The sequence below is a fragment of the Camelina sativa genome, chromosome 17 (genome assembly GCF_000633955.1).
Source record: "Camelina sativa cultivar DH55 chromosome 17, Cs, whole genome shotgun sequence".
NCBI classification, from domain to species: domain Eukaryota; kingdom Viridiplantae; phylum Streptophyta; class Magnoliopsida; order Brassicales; family Brassicaceae; genus Camelina; species Camelina sativa.
The window spans coordinates 24620203-24629618 of record NC_025701.1 but is presented as its reverse complement, the minus strand read 5'-3'; positions in this window follow the sequence as shown (position 1 = coordinate 24629618).

The following is a 9416-nucleotide window of genomic DNA, read 5'->3' as shown; positions in this document are numbered from 1 at the left end:
TTTTTTTTTTTTTTTTTTTCTTTCTCTTCCTTGTATTATTTTTTTTAATAAAAATATTTGTTTGACCAACATCCAGTGGTCTTGGTCTTAATATTTAACTATTGCATAAGATATTTTATGCTTTATTAAGCTAAGAGATTTTTAAAATAAAAGTTGAAATACTTTTTAAAACGATAAAATTGTTTACTTCAAAAATGTAAATCTATAGTTTTGTATAATACATTTATAGATTTAATTAAATGAAACTTTTTAGTTGACAAACTAATTTTCTTCATTTTATAATTTTCATTAGTAGTTTAAAAGAAAATTATTATGATACATACTATAATTTTTTATAAATACTTAGCCACATTACTTTCTTACTAGTATATTTTTTAAATTGAATGTAGATAGTCTTGGTATTTTTTTTTTTTTGGTCAAATACGCGACTTTTCATTTCCAAATTAGGTTTCCGTACAAACCAGAGCTTCTTTTGCGAGAGCATCAGCTCTTTGATTAAGATCTCTGGGTATGAAATTGAAAGAAAAATACAGAAGATTTGCAGATAGTGATAGGATATCATGTAGAATCCCATGGAGCTCCTTAGATTGGATCTCCTGATTAAGAGCTTTGACAAGGTTCAACGAGTCTGAAGCGAAGAAAACGTTTGTGAAGCCCGAAGCGATTGCAACTCTTACTGTCGCCAGAGTTGTCAAGGCTTCGGCCATCAACGGTGAATTGACCTGTGGCGAAGAGGCTGTACCTTCCAGGATTGTGCTATTGTTCTGATCGAGAAAGCTCCATCCAAAACCGGCTTGCCCCGGTACTCGCCAAGCTGCATCTGACTGAGCTAAAGTAGCCGAACCTCGGTTGGAAATTGTTTGAGGGAAGCGAGGTCTGGTAGGTTTTTTTGTATTCCTTCCTTGAGCTTCTTGCCATTCCCGTCCTCGTAGTATTGCCATGGATAAGGTATCTGAGGGTTGACATTTTTCTTTGTTGAACAGCAGACGATTTCGTGTAGTCCAGATAGACCAGAGGATCCACGGAGCCATAGGGCTTAGCCATAAGCCTGTAGGGGGGAGGCATAACAGTCAGTTACCTTTGGAGATCCCTTCTTTGACTGAAATGACAGTTGCTGTCCCAAAGGGTGTGACTACCGGGGCTAGCTTCCAAACACGAGACGCGAAAGGGCAGTGGAAAAAGAGATGCAGGGCTGTTTCCTCCTCTCCACAGTGGGGGCAGTCTGGACTCAAGGTGACATGTTTTTGCACAAGCTTACTTCCCACAGGGAGAGCCTCTTGAGCTAGTTTCCAAAGGAACATCTTCACTTTGGGGGAGACTTTCAGGCTCCAGATCGCCGATCGCCAGTTGAAGTCATTGGCTGGGGGAGGTAAGAAGGGGAGATCACCTCTTTCTCGTTGGGTTAGCGTTTCGTAGTATATTAACTTTGCCGTATAGGTTCCAGAAGCTGTTGGTAGCCAGGCCCATGAATCCGCTGCTCCAGTTGTGCTTGGTTTAATTTTCAGGTTCTCCCTCTCATACTCTGGTAGAGTTTCTCTGATCAGTGGTAAGTTCCATTCCCCCGAATTAGGTAAGAGAAGATCCGCCACTTTTAGTGAATATGTGGCTTGTGTGGGAGGTCCCATCGGACTTAAAGGTTCGGATATTGACATCCAGGGAGTGTACCAGACCGGGGTCGTTTCCCCATTACCTATTAATCTGCCTAGTTTTCGTTTTAGCAGATCTTTACCAAGGCAGATTCCTCTCCAGCCGTGGGAAGCTGTTGAGGAGGCATTGCAGTTCAGAAAATATGTAGTTTGACAGTATTTTCCCCTCAGAACTCTGGACAGCAAGCAGTCAGGGTTTTTTAGTAAGCGCCAGCTGAGTTTTGCCAATAGGGCGTCATTGAAAGTCTTAATATCTCTGAAGCCCAAATCCCCTTGTCTGAACGATCTGGTCATTCTCCTCCAGGCTACCCAGCACATGCTCTTCTTTCCCGCGTTTGAGTCCCACCAGAATCTCGTAAGGGTTGACTGAATTCTATTATACAGACCATTAGGTAGTTTTAAGCACGTCATAGTATAAGTGGGCATTGAGGCTAGTACTGATTTGAGGAGAGTCATTTTTCCTGCTGACGAGAGGAAGCAAGAGGACCAACTAATGGCCCGTTGCTTGATACGATCCACAATTTGCGAGAAGAGGTCCTTTTTCTTGCGTCCAAACAGTTCAGGGAGTCCCAGGTATTTACCCTGCCCTCCTTCTTTGGTGATTCCAAGGTCCCTTTTCACTCTGCATTTCACTTCTTCTTTTGTATGTTTTGCAAAGGTGATTGCTGATTTATCAATGTTAATCTTCTGACCTGATGCCTGTTCGTATTTCTGCATGATTCCTTTCAGAGCCAGGCAGCTTTTGTGGTCAGATCTGCAGAAGAACATAGTATCATCCGCAAAAAGTAGGTGGTTAACTCTTGGGCTTGCTTTTGCCACTCGGATTCCAGGGAGACTGCCTTGTTCCTGCGCTTGGTTACATAATCCGGAAAGGACTTCGCTGCAAAGGATGAAGACGTAGGGGGACAAAGGGTCGCCCTGTCTGATACCTCTGGTTGGTACTACTAATCCCAGGGCTTGACCATTTATAAGGTATGAATATGAGACTGACGTGATACATCACATGATCCAAAGTATCCAGTTTCTGTGAAAGCCTAACCTCTCCATGACTGCTTCAATGAAATTCCATTCAAGTCTGTCATACGCTTTACTCATATCGGTTTTTACCGCCATGGAGACTCTCTCTTTTGCGTTTGAAGTTTTCAGATAGTGGAGTGTTTCATGGGTGATGAGTACGTTATCCGAGATTGCTCTGTTTGGGATGAAAGCAGACTGGTTCTCAGAGATACAGGTATGCAGAAAAGGTTGTAGTCTCTTTGTCAGGATTTTGGATATGATTTTGTAGTACACTGAACACAGAGCTATTGGTCTATAGTCCGAGACCTTTTGTGGACTTTGGATTCTTGGTATAAGCCTGACATGTGTATGGTTTATATGCCTAGGTAGCGAGCCTGAAATGAAAAAAGCTTGGATCTCAGCTGTTATCTCCATTCCCACCGTGCTCCAGTTTGACTGAAAAAAGCTGGCTGAGAAACCATCAGGGCCTGGAGCTTTGTCCGGATGGATCTCAAAGCAAGCTTGGTGGATCTCTTCTGTTGTTGGTATTCGGATCAGCACTTCATTAACTTGTGGAGTTATGCGAGGTTTTAGCGCATCTAGTACAACATTCAAACTAGATCCATCCTGAGAGGTAAAGATTTGTTGAAAATAGTCAGTAATTGCCTTAACAATCTCTTTTTCCTCAAAAACTGGGGCTCCTTCAGCTGACTCCATGACTGAGATATTATTGACTGCTCGTCTTCCTTTTGTTGCAGCATGAAAATATCCAGTGTTCTTATCCCCCAACGTTAGCCACAGCTGTCTGCTGCGTTGCTGCCAGAACGCCTCTTCTTTCTTATAGGCTACTAGGAGTTTTTTGTTTATAAGCGAGATCTCCTCGTGATTATCTGTATTCATGTTCATGCTGTCCTCCAGCCTTAACCTTAGTTCATTGATCTCCTTCTGACTATTTTCATGTTGCTCCTTGCTCCAGGTAATAATTGCGTGGCGACAAGCACCAATACGTTCATTCACTGTGCCCGTTGGTAGGGAAGATCAGGCATCACAAACCATATGTCGTACTTCCTCATTATCTCTAAGGCGCCTATAATACCTGAATAACCCTTTTGTTCTTTTTTTAACAGGGTCAAAGGATGTTACCAGGGGGCGATGATCCGATCCCTCAAACCTCAAGTATTCACTGCGGCCAGATGGGTATTCAACCACCCATTCACTGTTTGACATGGCCCTATCCAGTCGACACCTGACCATGTGCGTATGTCTTTTCCCCCTCCAGGATAGGTAATTACCTGTGTGTTTTAAATCATAGAGGTCACATGTAGACATAAATGTTCTCAAAGCAGTAAATGAGCTCTCTGATCTCTGCGGACCACCAACTTTTTCCGCATCATTAATGATGTCATTAAAGTCTCCGGTAAGAAACCAGGGGCCACTTCTACAGGTTGCAAAATCCTGGATCTTATTCCATATAATATGGCGTTTGCCTTGGTCTGGTTCTCCATAAATAAAGGTAGAGTAAAAAGTTTTTCCTTTTGCAGTGATGATTGTGTCAACAAAATTTGCACACGATTGAATAACTTCTACTTTTACACTTGGTTTCCAGAACAGGGCAAGTCCTCCATCAGTTGTTTCAGAGGGGGGGACTAGATAAGAAGAGGAGTAGTTCATCCACTCTAGGTGTTGGAGTACGAACTCAGAAGTGTTGCGTGTCTCCATGAGGAATAGGATATCTGGGGAAATCTTTCTCTTGATTTCCCTAAGTCGCTGTCCTGTCATGGGATTCCTCAGCCCACAACAGTTCCAGCTCAGAACTCTTAAGGAAGAGGAGCTGGCGGATTCTGAAAATCCACCCCTTTCTTTTTGCTTGCCGGTATTAAGGTAATCTTGGGATTTGGAGCCTTTGTTTGTTTAGTTTTTCCGGTCCTTGAGGGTCCAACTTCACAACTCTGACCTCTACCTTTAGTTTCTTTGCTTCTACCAGTTCTCCCCGATGGTTCGGACCTTCCTCCAGTTGTTTCGGATCTTCCCCCATGGGCTTTTGATGACTTCTTTAGGGAACCTAAGGTAAGATTTCTCTTCTGCGACTTTGCTCCCATCAAAGTAGTGTTAACTTTTGTTGAGCCCTTTGCTAACGGTGGTCTTCCTCTCCCCCTTCGTTGTTGTTCTTCCGTGAGTGCTCTTGGTCGAGGTAGATCCACTGAGGGTGAGTCTCTTGGAGATACACTATCGGTTAGCATTGGGGAAGCAGCCTGGATAGGAACTTGTATTGAGCTTGCGGATGCTGCGAGAATGTTATCAGCTGTATTAGCCATAAGGTTTCTGCTCTCACCTTGTATGACTCTCATTTTCCTAGCCGCGCTTTCAGTTTGATCAACACATGAAGTGTATTGGATTGTGACTTCTCTTAGATCATTCAACACTTGTTCTCTCGATAATACTTGTGTTGGTGGCGGTGTTGTTGGTTCAGGGCTAGTAGCTGATCTTTCGAGAGGGGGTCGACGAGCTCTGGATGATGAAGATAACTCCTGGTTGGATAGGGCAGGGGAAGCAACCTTTTCTCTCCATTCCAGATTATGTCGTCTCAGGTAACTTTCGTTTCCTTGATGAGACCAGTTTTGTCTGTCATCTCGTTTGTAAGTTCTCACTTGATGTTCTGGAGATCTGACAGGTGATCTGCGGTGAGTAACGTGAGGGTGATTGTTTGATCTAGTTTCCACCTGGGAATAGGACCTATCCTCTTGGTACGCCGTCTTCCTCTTCCTGGGATTATACTCAAAGTCAGTTGAGGTACGAGGTTCAAAAGCTCCTACTGTTGATCTTGGTGCTGTAAAGTTGTCTTGGGGAGTATAATAATTTCTTGAGACAGGTTTAGAGGCTGTTGGTTCCGAAAGTGTTGCAGAGTGCGACCTATTTTCTCTTGGACGGGCGAGTCCTGGGCAGTCCTTCTGCTCATGAGTGAGTCTGTGGCAGTGGAGGCAGTGATTTTTGAGACTTTTATAATCTAGGTAGACTATCGCTTCCTTGCCATCTGCAAACTCTACTACAGTTTCTTTCGTGAGTGGTTGTAGACCATTGACAAGGACTTTAACTTTTACTGCTGCAGGAGTAATTTCCATGTCCATGAATTCGCCAAGTTCCTCTGCCACTGTTTTTAACATGGCTGGTTGCCAGAAGTGCTTGGGTAAGCCCTGTAGTTCGACCCAGAAAGGTATCATAGCCGGGAAAGTTTCTGAAATTACTGGCTCCCATTTTTGAAGTATAACCATCCATTGATCAAAGAAGTATGGTCTATTATCCAGGAATTTTTGCATATCCTCCTCATACTCAAAGACGAACTGGAAACATCCTTTACCAAGGTCCGCTCCTGTTGCTGTTCCCCGTAGATTCCAGCGGTTGGATAGGAAAGGGAAGAGTGACCATAGGCGTTGCACCGACGGATTGGTAAGGCGTCCCATTAAAGTGAGAGCATTGGCTTCAATGAGTTCGGTCGTATCTAGATCTAGAGCTCTGATGCGTTTCCGGGGTGGTGGAGAGAAACCCTGTTCTATCTCTTTCCCTTTGAGGCGGTAAGGTATGTTTCGGCTCATACTGACTATCAGGTTTGTGGGGTTTCTTTTTCCGGTTAAAGGTTGTAACTTCGGAGGTTGTAAAACAGGTTTGCTAATATGGTGGTCAAGACTTTTCACACTGGTTTACAAGGTTTAAAAAGGTTCCAAGGGTTAGAAAGATGTAAAGAGAAAGAGAGTTTACCAGACTTAGTATTGCACCACGAGAATCCTTAGATCGGAGGAGAGGCTTAAGGCAGATTGAGGAGTGTGGTTGCCGGATCTCTCAGCCAGTATTCCAAAATTCAAATTCTTCATGCTTCGGACTAGCGGGTAAAAAGGTAGACCTAGTACTTGTTGGTGATTGAGATCTGGATAAAAGGAGTTACCATCCTTTTACTTGCTTCCTCGATACTCGGGCCTGGGAGCTTTTAAATGACACTTGATGCCAGCTTTTGGATTAGCCTTAGTCTTGGTATATATATATGTTTGTGTATATTGTAAATTATTAAAAATTAATAGCACGTGGTGATCAATGAGAATGAGATTGACCGAGACCGTATTCTATTGTGGACCAAATTTGTGGGATGTAATGGAATTTGGAACTGATTCTATTATATGTCTTTAACTGTGAATCCTCCTTATCGGAATAAGATTTTTTTTGGAATGTATTTTGGATTTGTTTTTTTAACAACCCACAATACTACTCCACGAAAGTATTCGGACTCGATAATATCTCATCGATTTCCTAATAAAAACTATATTTAAACTTCACAAAAACTTTTCTGAGATGTCTATTTATTGTTTTAATATCTGAACATCGCCATATATTTAATTTAACAGCTTTATTTTACTGCTTGGACATATCGTTAATAACACTAAAACTGAAAAAAAATGTTGTAACAAAATACCTCATCAACACAATTAGTTGATACATATTTATTGTTAGATACTTAGATATGAGTAACAGAAACTTAATAACAAATAAAACCATCATTAGTGAGGAAAGTGAATGCATGGTGTATATTTAAGATTGAATTTTTTTTTACATCTATGGATTGACAAGATTCTATTTATAGTCAATCCCTACTACATGGGATAACGCGATTTAATGGAGTCGAACTTTAGTGTGAAAGTTGTAGATGTGGACCGTTAACTACATGACTAAAGATACTTCCCAAATTTACAATTTTTAAACAACTTAATTCTAGTGGAGTGACCTTAGTGCAGTGGCCAATGGTAAGTCTTTAATGCCCAAGTCACCATCACACCAGGGATCAAGTCATGCTCCCTACGAATATAGGGATTTGGCTAATTTGCCAACTTGTTGTGGCCCAATGGTTGACAAAAAAAACAACTTACTTCTAAAACTCATAAATTATTAAACATCACAAATAGAACAGAAAAATGATTTAAAAAAAAAGAAATGCCCTAAAAAAAGAACCAAAATAAGGTTTATGGATAACTTTAACACACACCGTAAATTTCTAAAAATAGCACAATTTAATATAATTATAATAATTAAATTAGTTTTAAGAATTTTTTTTTTTAGGTTTGGATTCTCTATTTTACATTTAGGGTAAAGATTTAATTAAGGAGGTAAAGTTTAGTAATTAGAGTTTATGATTTAGTTTTGAAAGTTTAATTTTTAAATATGGTGCTATCTTTGGAATTTTAGAGATGGTGTGCTAAATTTGGAGACAAAACTTTTTAATGCTATTTATTGTGGATAATGTAACCATTGATTTTAATTTTAACTAGGAACTCAATTTATTGTTAATATAGTCAATAATATATATTTTGTTTTTTTCTGTATTGGATGTGGTGTGAAGGCAATAGCATGTCTGATAATTTTGTCTTGAAAATACTAAATGTAGTACACATTGGATGATGCAATCTATGAAGATAATTAAAAAAAAAACTCAAAAGACATATTAAAAAGATAAAAAAATATATATCTTTTATGTTGCAAATGAGATACAACATAATTGATAAATTTTAGGCAAATCTTTAGTTTTTTTTTATGCTACAATTATTGTAAATATAAGACTTTAAATTCAAAATTAAATATAGAATGTAATTGCATAAATCTTATTATTATAGTAAAAGATTATTTATCAGTAATTTGATAGTCTTTAATCAATCAAAAGGCAGCAATTAAAAAGAATGGGTGTGAGAACTGAAATCTAGTTTCTCCTTCCGAAGTAATTCGAATGTGGAGGAGCTTATCGCCGTTTATAATTCCGAACTGAATTGAGAGAGTTTGGAGAATTTGAATTTGTATTACTGCTTTTGGAAAATCTTTTTGACCCCTTACAAAAGACCCCTTCCTTACATATTTATACCAACCAATTTATTATCTAATTAATACATAATTAATAGGGCACGATTTGCGCGACCCAATTAATCCGCTTGAATGCGGGAATCTTTGACCGGGCCCGAGTTGCGAGCTGACCAACACGGATCACCTCCGCGCTCACTTCCTTCCTCCAGGCCTGATGGGCCGATCAGTAATACCTTCTTGGCCCATTAGACAAGCCCGGCATGGGCTCTTTTGCTTATTGCCCGAGATGGCAGATCGTAGGTACAACAATGGGCTAAATCATTGTGATATTAAAACTATGAAGATATCTTTATTTAAAATTATTTTAAAACCTTTAGTTTCATACATTACCATTTTAAAATCATTGCGAAACTATAAGAATGTGGCAAGCATAATGCTCTTTTCCCCTTATTTTTTGGATGTTGGCATATTAATTCTTATTATTAATTAATATTATCAAACCATTTTAATATTAAAACTATGAAGATATCTTCATTTAAAATTATTTTAAAACCTTTAGTTTCATACATTACCATCTTATACTTGAATCCATACATTTTTCAAATCTTTTAAATGTTATATCGAGCAAAATGTTAGAAATATGACAAATGTTAATTAATAATATAAAATTTTATTTTAAACAAAATAGTAAACAAATTATAATAGAAAATATCTCAAAACTAAACTCTTAAATTCAAAAAAATGCTAAAAACACTATGTAGTATTAAACTCGGGCGGTAGCACGAGTCACTCTCTAGATAAATGGAATAGATTCCCAAAATCTTTATTTTGTTAAATGAAGAGATTGGTTTTACATAGTATACAACCTATAATACTCGTTTCTTGGCAAAAAAAAAAAAAAAAAAAAAAAAAAAAAAAAAAAAAAAAAAAAAAAAACAAAAA